At 44.6% G+C, this 12,771-nt stretch overlaps 1 pseudogene; it reads left to right on the plus strand.

Annotated features, from left to right (window-relative positions):
- Positions 1–2,836: 2,836 nt before the first annotated feature.
- LOC147960976 (uncharacterized) lies at positions 2,837–3,854 on the plus strand (annotated as a pseudogene).
- The last annotated feature ends 8,917 nt before the right edge of the window (positions 3,855–12,771 follow it).

Below are 12,771 nucleotides of genomic sequence, written 5' to 3' on the forward strand. Positions count from 1 at the left end.
CAAAACATTGAGATGCCTGGTTTTTAAATTCTATTAAATCCAAAACTCGTCTAAAATTCATGAAACTTGGCATGTTATCATGGAGCGGCATCAACATGCCGTGGTACAAATTATGTCCCATTTGGGGCAGGTTTGGGTATATGTTTCTCACAAACCAGAGCTTCTCACAACAAGCACGATGGTTTTCGGTAGGAACGTCCCACCTTTGGGGACGAAACGATATCCATTGCCTCTTATTACTTTCAAGTTTTTTTCTCGTGCCAACATAGAACAACAGGAGTGTGTGAATTTTTGTGATTTTTCTGGGTTCGTTTGGAAATTTTTATGCATTAACTGAGTTTCAATGCATTTATGTGCATAATTCAAATTTGAACTAGATGTGCATGCTCCAGTGCATATAAATTGGTTGAAAAATCAAAGTTGTGTCCTTGGGTGCATGCTTAGGTCCCATGCAAGAAATGGGAATGAATTTCAAACACCAGGGCACCCTTGATTGCCAGCAAAACATAGAGATGCCTGGTTTTTAAATTCTAGTAAATTCAAAACTCGTCGGAAATTCATGAAATTTGGCATGCTATCATGGAGTGGCATCAAAATGCCGTGGTACAAATTTTGTCCCATTTGGGGCAGTTTTGGGTATATGCTTCTCAGAAACCGGAGCTTCTCACAACAAGCATGATGGTTTTCGGTAGGGAACGTCCCACCTTTGGCGACGAAACGATATCCATTGCCTCTTATTGCTTTCAAGTTTTTTTCTCGTGCCAACATAGAACAATAAGAGTGTTGTGTCAATTTTTTTGATTTTTCTGGGTTCGTTTGGACATTTCTACGCATTAACTGAGTTTTCAATGCATTTATGTGCATAATTCAAATTTGAACTACATGCGCATGCTCCAGTGCATATAAATTGGTTGAAAAATCAAATATGTGTCCTTGGGTGCATGCTTAGGTCCCATGCAAGAAATGGGAATGAATTTCAAACACCAGGGCACCGTTGATTGCCGGCAAAACATTGAGATGCCTGGTTTTTAATTCTATTAAATCCAAAACTCGTCTAAAATTCATGAAACTTGGCATGTTATCATGGAGCGGCATCAACATGCCGTGGTACAAATTTTGTCCCATTTGGGGCAGGTTTGGGTATATGTTTCTCACAAACCAGAGCTTCTCACAACAAGCACGATGGTTTTCGGTAGGGAACGTCCCACCTTTGGAGACGAAACGATATCCATTGCCTCTTATTACTTTCAAGTTTTTTCCTCGTGCCAACATAGAACAACAGGAGTGTTGTGTGAATTTTTGTGATTTTTCTGGGTTCGTTTGGAAATTTGTATGCATTAACTGAGTTTCAATGCATTTATGTGCATAATTCAAATTTGAACTAGATGTGCATGCTCCAGTGCATATAAATTGGTTGAAAAATCAAAGTTGTGTCCTTGGGTGCATGCTTAGGTCCCATGCAAGAAATGGGAATGAATTTCAAACACCAGGGCACCCTTGATTGCCAGCAAAACATTGAGATGCATGGTTTTTAAATTCTAGTAAATTCAAAACTCGTCGGAAATTCATGAAATTTGGCATGCTATCATGGAGTGGCATCAAAATGTTGTGGTACAAATTTTGTCCCATTTGGGGCAGTTTTGGGTATATGCTTCTCAGAAACCGGAGCTTCTCACAACAAGCATGATGGTTTTCGGTAGGGAACGTCCCACCTTTGGCGATGAAATGATATCCATTGCCTCTTACTTCTTTCAAGTTTTTTTCTCGTGCCAACATAGAACAATAGGAGTGTTGTGTCAATTTTTTTGATTTTTCTGGGTTCGTTTGGACATTTTTATGCATTAACTGAGTTTTCAATGCATTTATGTGCATAATTCAAATTTGAACTACATGCGCATGCTTCAGTGACTATAAATTGGTTGAAAAAACAAATATGTGTCCTTATGTGCATGCTTAGGTCCCATGCAAGAAATGAGAATGAATTTTAAACACCAGGGCATTGTTGATTACCGGCCAAACATTTAGATGCCTGGTTTTTTAATTCTAGTAAATCCAAAACTGTCTGGTGCGCAGGTTCACCGGGAAGCGTGTGATATGTTCAACGCAGGATTTGTGTATCTCTTCAACGCAAACGGTTTAGTGAAGCAGTAAAGCGGCAGAAAATAAACCAAAAAAATATATGTGCTGCCACATGCCCCGTGTGTCGTGCGAGCAGGTGTGAGTTGACGGGATGCATGCGAGCAGTCCGCCGTGCAGGCATACCGAGAGGCGTGCGTGCAGGTGTGTGTATCGACAGGGGGGCATGTGAGTAGCCGTGTGAAATGATGGTTGGAATGGCAGACGTCCGCCGCGCAGGCTCACCGGGAGGCGAGACAACTTTTTACCGCAGCCTGCCTCGCTCCCACTGGTCCGTATTAATTGCGCACCCGAGCCGCCGGCCATAATAGGCGGCCACACCCCTGGTCCACAGTGGTCACCGACGTCCGGACTCCGGAGTGTATGACGATGCCGCCGAAGCGCACCATGGAGGGAGTGGCGACGCCGGGGCTGGTGAAGCACCCGCACAACGTGTCAAGCTGGCCACAGAGGTGTCCGTCGACGCCGACGAGGTCTCGCGCGGGCAGCAGCACGATCTTGAATTCATCGGCGCCGTCGTGCCCCCCCCCCAGCTAGAGCCGGAGGTCAACAGCAACTCCGGCAACAACTGCGACTCCAACAGAAAACCGGTTAGTCACCTACATATATGTTTGTGCCTTTTTTCTTCCTAATCTTGGGAATTGATTTTGAATGTCCTACATGTTATGCCATTTTTTTTTTCAGATTGGTATGAACACAGATGAGGCTCCGACCAGCGCCGCCGCCAGATGTAGATCTTCGACCCGGCTGTGTGGCCAGAAGCGCCCCTGGACCTAAGGAACCAGTAGAATCTCTAGCGGATCGCATCAGCAATCTCCCGGAAGGAATCCTTGGGGAGATCATATACCTTCTCCCCACCAAGGATGGCTGCCGCACACAAGTCCTCGCATCTCGGTGGCGCACTCTGTGGCGCACCGCGCCTCTTAATCTTACTGTCGTCAGCTATGTGTCGATGATGATTCTGAACTCCCCGGAGCCATCATCTCCTCCCACGGGGGCTCCGTTCAACGCATCTGCATCCCAGCATGCTACCTGCTAGACATACCCTGCACGGTGGCCGCCTGCCTGACATCCCGTCAATTCGATAAACTCCAGCAGCTTGAGTTCTACCATTATAGTGATAGGTTTCCACGAAGAGGTGCATCTGTGCCCTCACCACTGATGCCCATCTCATGGTTTTCCTCCTCTCTCCACACCGTCACCTTGACCCGGTGCCATCTAGCAGACTATCTGGTACAAGTGCTTTGACTGCCAGTGCTGAAAAAACCTGCGCTTGTGTTGGTTGATCTGTCGGTGGCCTCACTTCACAGCATCATCCACTCTAGCTACCCTGCACTGCGGCGTTTGGTGCTTGTTTTTGGAATAGGAATCCAAAGCCCTTGTCTCAAAATAAAGTAGTCTCACCTTGTAAGCATTGGAATTCATTTTGAAGGAGAGGAGCTCATCATCGAAGACGCCCCTTCACTTCAAAGGTTGATTCTTAATTGTTGTTATAAACCTTCACAAATAACTGTAGTCTCTGCGCCTAAACTGGAGACCTTGGGTGCAATTAGTGATCCGTTTGAATGGTCCGAGATGGTGTTTGCTTCCACACCTATTGAGGTATTGTATATTATTCACGTACACTTTTGTAATTTGCATTTTTCATTTGTGCGCATAAGTTAAGTATCATCTTGGAGTACACTTTCAGTGCTAATATTATGTTCTATGCTCAATGAAGCGCTTGTCCATCCTATCAGTGGTGGTGGATTCTGTCAAGACCTTATATATCACTATGTGGTGTTTTGATCTCAACATCATTATTGCCTTGCTGCAATGCTTTCCATGTATGGAGAATTTGTATATGAAGGTGATGATTTCACGCACATTGAAAGCCCATATATAATGTACTATAATTAATCGTTTAGCTATCACTCTTTCAACCTAATCTTTTTTAGACATTAACTGTTTTCAATCTTCATCTCTATTTAGGCACTAACACATGGAAAAAAGGTATAACCAATCGATGGTTCAAGAAGCACCAGGATTTTCTCAGATCTCACGACATTCGTTTGAAGACAGTAACACTGGAAGGATACGCATCCAACAATGCAAACACTAGCTTTGTCACATTCTTCATGTCGAATGCGAGGGCACTATTGTCCGTGAGGATTAAGTTTTTCAACAAGAAATTTCTTACGGCCGCAGGTGTTGAACAACATAAAAAGAAGTTTCATGTGGACCTAAGGGCTTCTGATCGTGCTCGGCTTCTATTTACAACAACTTGTCATCATGGACTAGTAGAATTTCTGGCCGTTGATCTTGATTTTATGGATCAGACCAATCCATTTGATTGTGACTGCCGAAAACTTTGGTTGAGTTAGATGTCATTGTCCTGCTCAATCTGGATTTTTTCTAAACCTGATGAGCAATTAATCCTCGTGCTTTTGTATTGTTTGTTAGCTAGAGTTAGATATTGTTGCCCTTTTCAACTCAGCTTTGACCCATATTTTCTTTCATACTGGGCCAATGGCTTGCCATTTCTTTAATTAAGACATAAATATTATAAGCATTCACAACATAGGCAAAGAACATCACTCTCGCGGGATCCTTGAGATCTTTGTTCATTACAGAACCACAAGTTTTTAGTGCCCACCAGCACCCACAAACTTATTTTCAGCTTGCACACCAAGAGCTGTAATTTTTAATAAGAAAAGCTGCATGGTAGTCACATAGTTGGATTTATCATTTGGGACCCACGAGGAAAAAGCCTATCCAGGGAGGTGCCGACTCGACAGTAAACATTGAGAAACCTAGTTTTAAAATTACCGTAAATCCAAAACTCACCTCAAAATCATGAAACTTAGCATGCTGTTATGTCATAGCACCAACATGTTGTGGTAAAAAACTAGTCCAATTTGGGTCAAGTTTTGGTACAATCTTCTTACAAACCGGAGCCATTCTAATTATTGTGGTAATTTCTAGCTTATTTCTCTTTTTATTGGTTAACCCGTCAAATACTTTTTATATATAATAGATGTGTGTGCCCGTCTAGCGCACACACGTTGATCTATCTAACTATTTCAGTTGTTGTGGCTAATAGCAAACAGTTCATCCATGTAAAGTGTATGCCATCAATCGCAGACATTTTGATCTGGCTGACCGGTTTCTGTTCGGTTGCCTAATCGCAAACAGTTAATCCTTCTAAAGCGTATACCCTCAATCACACACACCTTGATCTGGCTGACTATTTCCTTTGTGTTGCCTAATCACAAAGAGTTCATCCGAGTGAACCGTATGCTCTATATCGCACACGCCTTCATCAGGCTTCCCGTTTCTTTTGTTCCACCTCATCGCAAATAGTTCATTGGACTGAACCGTATGCCCTAGATCGCACATGCAACTAAAATTTGAACCATGTTTGATGGCTCCGCCATCGCAAATGTTTTGCACCTTTTTTGACGGTTCTTTTACACCACCATTTGCGATTATTGCATCGCACATAGTTTCGTCGAAGGGTCTCTAATCGTAGTGTCGCGTTAGCAGCATCCTGCAATAGTGATTATGAATATGTGTATCACTACTATCGAGATTCAACAAAAATAGACCACTCTTTAAGGGTGCATGACCATAAAAGATATTACTCATATAAATAAAATAACCATTATTCTCAGGTCTCACATCAAACAAGATCCAGATATAAGGTTCATGCTTAACGCTGGCACCAAATAACAATTATTCAGGTCTAAAACTAATCCAGAAGGTAGATGTAGAGGTCGTGTGCCGACGGCGATCACATCGACTTTGGAATCATTTCCCACGCGCATCGTCACCTCGTCCTTAGCCAATCTTCGCTTAATCCATAGTCCCTATTTCGAGTTGCAAATATTAGCAACAGAACCAATATCAAATACCCAGGCACTACTGCGAGCATTAGTAAGGTACTAATCAATAACATGTATATCATATATACCTTTGTTCACTTTGCCATCCTTCTTATCCGCCAAATACTTGGGGCAGTTCCGCTTCCAGTGACCAGTCCCTTTGCAGTAGAAGCACTCAGTCTCAGGCTTAGGTCCAGACTTGGGCTTCTTCACTTGAGCAGCAACTTGCTTGCCATTCTTCTTGAAGTTCCCCTTCTTCCCTTTACCCTTTTTCTTGAAACTGGTGGTCTTCTTGACCATCAATACTTGATGCTCCTTCTTGATTTCTACCTCCGTAGCCTTTAGCATTGCGAAGAGCTCGGGAATTGTCTTATCCATCCCTTGCATATTATAGTTCATCACGAAGCTTTTGTAGCTTGGTGGCAGTGATTGAAGAACTCTGTCAATGACAAGATCAACCAGAAGATTAACTCCCAGCTGAGTCAAGTGATTATGATACCCAGACATTTTAAGTATATGTTCACTGACAGAACTATTCTCCTCCATTTTATAGCTGTAGAACTTATTGGAGACTTCATATCTCTCAATCCGGGCATTTGCTTGAAATATTAACTTCAACTCCTGGAACATCTCATATGCTCCATGACGTTCGAAACATCGTTGAAGTCCCGGTTCTAAGCCATAAAGCATGGCACACTGAACTATTGAATAGTCATCAGCTTTGCTCTGCCAGGCATTCACAACGTCTGGCGTTGCTTCCAGGACGTAATTCTTCTTTGCAGCAATGAGGATAATCCTTAAGTTACGGACCCAGTCCGTGTAATTGCTACCATCATCTTTCAACTTAGCTTTCTCTAGGAACGCATTAAAATTCAAAGGAACAATAGCATGGGTCATTGATCTACAACACATAGACATGCAAAATACTATCAGGTACTAAGTTCATGATAAATTAATAATCATATTACTTAAGAACTCTGATAACCCACAAGTATAGGGGATCAATTGTAGCCTCTTTCGATAAGTAAGAGTGTCGAACCCAACGAGGAGCTAAAGGTAAAACAAATATTCCCTCAAGTTCTATCGACCACCGATACAACTCTACGCACACTTGACGTTCGCTTTACCAGAAACAAGTATGAAACTAGAAGTACTTTGTAGGTGTTTTTGGATAGGCTTGCAAGAAAGTAAAGAGCGAGTAGATAAAAGCTAGGGTCTGTTTAGATAAAGACACAACAAAATTAGTTTTAGTAGAGAGCTTTTTGTCACGAGAAAGTTATTTGTCCTTAGGCAATCGATAACTAGACCGGTAATCATTATTGCAATTTTATTTGAGGGAGAGGCATAAGCTAAAATACTTTCTCTACTTGGATCATATGCACTTATGATTGGAACTCTAGCAAGCATCCGCAACTAATAAAGATTCATTACGGTAAAACCCAACCATAGCATTAAAGTATCAAGTCCCCTTTATCCCATACGCAAACAACCTACTTACTCGGGTTTGTGCTTCTGTCACTCACGCCACCCACCATAAGCAAATCATGAACATATTGCTAACCCTACAGCGGGAATCCCTCACGCTTGCGCGACACGGAGAGCACCATAGGACAGCACCAACAATAAAACATACAACTCAAACCAATCACGATCATCAAATAGCCATTAGGACAAAATAGATCTACTCAAACATCATAGGATAGCCATACATCATTGGGAAATAATATATAGCGTTGAGCACCATGTTTAAGTAGAAATTACAGCGGGTAAGAGAGACGTTACACCGCTGCATAGAGGGGGGAAGAGTTGGTGATGATGGCGGTGCAGTTGTTGGTGAAGATGGCGGTGATGATGATGGCCCCGGCAGCGCTCCGGCGCCACCGGAAGCAAGGGGGAGAGGGCCCCCTTCTTCTTCTTCCTTGACCTCCTCCCTAGATGGGAGAAGGGTTTCCCCTCTGGTCCTTGGCTCCCATGGCATGGGAGGGGCGAGAGCCCCTCCGAGATTGGATCTATCTCTCTGTCTCTCTCTGTTTCTCTCTGTTTCTCCGTTCTCCTCTGGCTCTGTTTCACCGTTTCACGTATATATGGAGATTCGTAACTCCGATTGGCCTGAAACCTACGCCGTGATTTTTTTTCCGAATATTAGCTTTCTTGCGGCAAAATAAGAGCGTCAACCGCCTTACGGGTGGCTCACGAGGGTAGGGGGTGCCCAGGGGGGCAGGCGCGCCCCCCTGCCTCGTGACCACCTCGGGCACTAGTTCGCGTTGATTTTCCTTCCAGATTTTCCAAATTTTCCAAAAATAGGCTCCGTCCGTTTGTATCCCGTTTGGACTTCGTTTGATATGGATATTCTGCGAAACCAAAAACATGCAACAGACAGGAACTGGCACTGGGCACTGGATCAAAATGCTAGTCCCAAAAATAGTATAAAAAGTTGCCAAAAAATATATGAAAGTTGAATAATATTGGCATGGAACAATCAAAAATTATAGATACGACGAAGACGTATCAAACTCCCACTTATATAGACATCCCTCTAATCATCTAAGTGATCACGTGATCCAAATCAACTAAACCATGTCCGATCATCACGTGAGATGGAGTAGTTTTCAATGGTGAACATCACTATGTTGATCAAATCTACTATATGATTCACGCTCGACCTTTCGGTCTCAGTGTTTCGAGGCCATATCTGCATATGCTAGGCTCGTCAAGCTTAACCCGAGTATTCTGTGTGTGCAAAACTGGCTTGCACCCGTTGTATGTGAACGTAGAGCTTATCACACCCAATCATCATGTGGTGTCTCGGCATGACAAACTGTAGCAACGGTGCATACTCAGGGAGAACACTTGTACCTTGAAATTTAGTGAGAGATCATCTTATAATGCTACCGTCTAACTAAGCAAAATAAGATGCATAAAGGATAAACATCACATGCAATCAATATAAGTGATATGATATGGCCATCGTCATCTTGTGCCTTTGATCTCCATCTCCAAAGCACCGTCATGATCACCATCGTCACCGGCTTGACACCTTGATCTGCATCGAAGCATCGTTGTCGTCTCGCCAACTATTGCTTCTACGACTATCGCTACCTCTTAGTGATAAAGTAAAGCAACTACATGGCGATTGCATTTCATACAATAAAGCGACAACCATAAGGCTCCTGCCAGTTGCCGATAACTTTTACAAAACATGAACATCACATACAACAATTTATATATCATCACGTCTTGACCATATCACATCACAACATGCCCTGCAAAAACAAGTTAGACGTCCTCTACTTTGTTGTTGCAAGTTTTACGTGGCTGCTACGGGCTTAGCAAGAACCGTTCTTACCTACGCATCAAAACCACAACGATTTTTCATCAAGTGTGTTGTTTTAACCATCAACAAGGACCGGGCGTAGTCACACTCGATTCAACTAAAGTTGGAGAAACAGACACCCACTAGCCACATGTGTGCGAAGCACGGCGGTAGAACCAGTCTCATGAACGCGGCCATGTAATGTCGGTCTGGGCCGCTTCATCCAACAATACCGCCGAATCAAAGTATGACATGTTGGTAAGCAGTATGACTATTATCGCCCACAACTCTTTGTGTTCTACTCGTGCATATAACATCTACGCATAGACCTGGCTCTGATACCACTGTTGGGGAACGCAGTATTTCAAAATTTTCCTACGATCACGCAAGATCTATCTAGGAGATGCATAGAAACGAGAGGGGGAGAGTGTGTCCATGTACCCTCATAGACCAAAAGCGAAAGCGTTAAGTAACGCGGTTGATGTAGTCGAACGTCTTCGCGATCCAACCGATCAAGTACCGAACGCACGGCACCTCCGCGATCTGCACACGTTCAGCTCGGTGACGTCCCTCGAACTCTTGATCCAGCTGAGGCCGAGGGAGATTTTTGTTAGCATGACGGTGATGATGAAGTTACCGATGCAGAGCTTCGCCTAAGCACTACAACGATATGACCGAGGTGGAAATCTGTGGAGGGGGGCACCGCACACGGCTAAACAATCAACTTGTGTGTCTATGGGGTGCCCCCTCCCCCGTATATAAAGGAGTGGAGGACGGGAAGGGCCAGCCTCAAGGGGTGCATTGAAGGGGGGGATTCCTACTCCTAGTAGGAGTAGGTTTCCTCCTTCCCTAGTTGGAGTAGGAGAAGAATGAAGAGGAAGAGGGAGAGAAGGAAAGGGGGGCCAGCCCCCCAAACCCTACCCCAATTCAGATTGGGCCTAGGGGGGGCACCACACCTGGCCGCCTCCTCCTTTCTTCCACCATGGCCCATGAAGGCCCATTAACTCCCCGGGGGGTTCCGGTAACCACCCCCCCCCCCTACTCCGGAAATGCCCGAACCTATCTGAAACCTTTTTGGTGTCCAAACATAGCCTTACAATATATCAATCATTATGTCTCGACCATTTCAAGACTCCTCGTCATGTCCGTGATCACATCCGGGACTCCGAACAACCTTCGGTACATCAAAAAACATAAACTCATAATATCGATCGTCATTGAACGTTAAACGTGCGGACCCTATGGGTTCGAGAACTATGTAGACATGACCGAGACTCATCTCCGGTCTATAACCAATAGGGTAACCTGGATTCTCATATTGGCTCCCACATATTCTACGAAGATCTTTATCGATCAAACCACATAACAACATACGTTGTTCCCTTTGTCATCGGTATGTTACTTGCCCGAGATTCAATCGTCGGTATCTCAAAACCTAGTTCAATCTCGTTACCGGCAAGCCTCTTTACTCGTTCTGTAATGCATCATCCCATAACTAACTCATTAGTCACATTGCTTGCAAGGCTTATAGTGATGTGCATTACCGAGAGGGCCCAGAGATACCTCTACGACAATCGGAGTGACAAATCCTAATCTCGATTTGAAAGGATCGATATAGTTGACTAGATGGGGGTGAATAGGCAACTAACACTTTTTAGCTTTTCTTTACCAAATTAAACTTTGCATCAAAGTAGGTTGTCTAGAGATGCAACTAGGTGGGCAACCTATATGATGCAACAACAACAAGCACACAAGCAAGCAAGGGATATAACACAAATAAGCTTGCACAAGTAAAGGGACGAAATAACCAAGAGTGGAGCCGGTGAAGACGAGGATGTGTTACCGAAGTTCCTTCCTTTTGAGGGGAAGTACGTCTCCGTTGGAGCGGTGTGGAGGCACAATGCTCCCCAAGAAGCCACTAGGGCCACCGTATTCTCCTCACGCCCTCACACAATGCGAGATGCCGTGATTCCACTATTGGTGCCCTTGGAGGCGGCAACCGGACCTTTACAAACAAGATTGGGGCTCTCTCCACAACTGAATTGGAGGCTCCCAACGAAACCACGGAGCTTCACCACAATGGAATATGGCTCCGAGGTGACCTCAACCGTCTAGGGTGCTCAAACACCCAAGAGTAACAAAATCCACACAAGAAAGAATGGGGAAAGCAAATATCCTTTGGTGGAAGTGTAGATCTAGGTCTCCTCCTTCAACCCCTAGCAAATCAACAAGTTTGAGTGGCTAGAGAGAGAGATCGGGCAAGAGAGCTTGAGTAGCATCAATGGTGGAGTGAGAGAGGTAAGAGGTGAGTGTGGTAGGTGGAAGAAGCACCCTTATATAGCAACCCTAAAAATCCAACCGTTACTGTGTTTTCTGTACTTCAACGGTACAACCGCTCCTTGTCCCGGTACAACCGGGACTCACAGTTAACATGCAGAACCCTACCAGGCGGTACAACTGGGCGACTAGGCAGTAGTACCGGTTTATGAGAACAACCGGACTAACCGCCCAGCCACTGCTCAACCACCACATAGAAATAGTAGGGAGTCACCCCTGAGTGCGGTAGTCGAGCGGTACAGGACCGGTGCAACCGCTTGGCCTTGAGCGCTTGGGTAGCTAAGTCCTGAGCAGTAGAACCGCTCAGGGCACTGGCGGTACCGGTACGACCAGACCAACCGGGCTACCACCGCCCGACTACCGCATCAAAACAGAAGTCTGACCGGTACTTGGGCGGTACTTGGCTGGAACAACCGCCGTAGTCTTTGCTGAGCATGGTGGCGGTACCACCGCCCGGAAGCAGTGGTACAACCGCTCGATCAAGACTGGTAAGCGCCAAGAACCAGTGGTACAACTGCTCCAGAGAGCGGTACAACCGCTGGGAAGCCACAGCAAGCAGTAGGATAAGAAGGGAAGAGCTCTCTCTCACAACTAAGGAAGGCAAGAGAGGGGTGAGGCAAGTGTACGTGAAAAGATTCCCCCAACACCTTCCAATGTGGATTCCCTCTTGATAGTACGGGTTCCCTACGACCAAAGAGATGAAAAGCGTAGGAAACTCCGTCTTCGATCTTTTCCTTCTAGAGAGACTAGCTATCCGATGAAAGCCTAACCACCGAGAACTTGAAGCACTTAGCACAAGGTTAGACCAACAAAGGGTTGTCATCATCATCCAAAACACAAAGTAGGGAAATGCCCTTACAATCTCCCCCTTTTTGGTTTATGATGACAATAACACGATTTGCAAGAGGGAAGTCTAGAAAATGTAGACGGGACTCCCCCTAGATGTGTGCCCCAAATTGAGAAGGCTATTTGAGAGCACTCATTAAGGGCAAGACTCCCCCTAGATTTTATAGACTCGCCACTCCTACTAGACATGCGAATATAAGCAATAAGACCATAATATGAAGGTAAGGACTGCAACGAATAAAGCAACAATATCACCGATAATAAAGATAGATAGAT

Source organism: Triticum urartu, chromosome 7A (assembly GCF_056163025.1).
Source record: "Triticum urartu cultivar PI428250 chromosome 7A, HENAU_Tu73, whole genome shotgun sequence".
Lineage (NCBI taxonomy): Eukaryota > Viridiplantae > Streptophyta > Magnoliopsida > Poales > Poaceae > Triticum > Triticum urartu.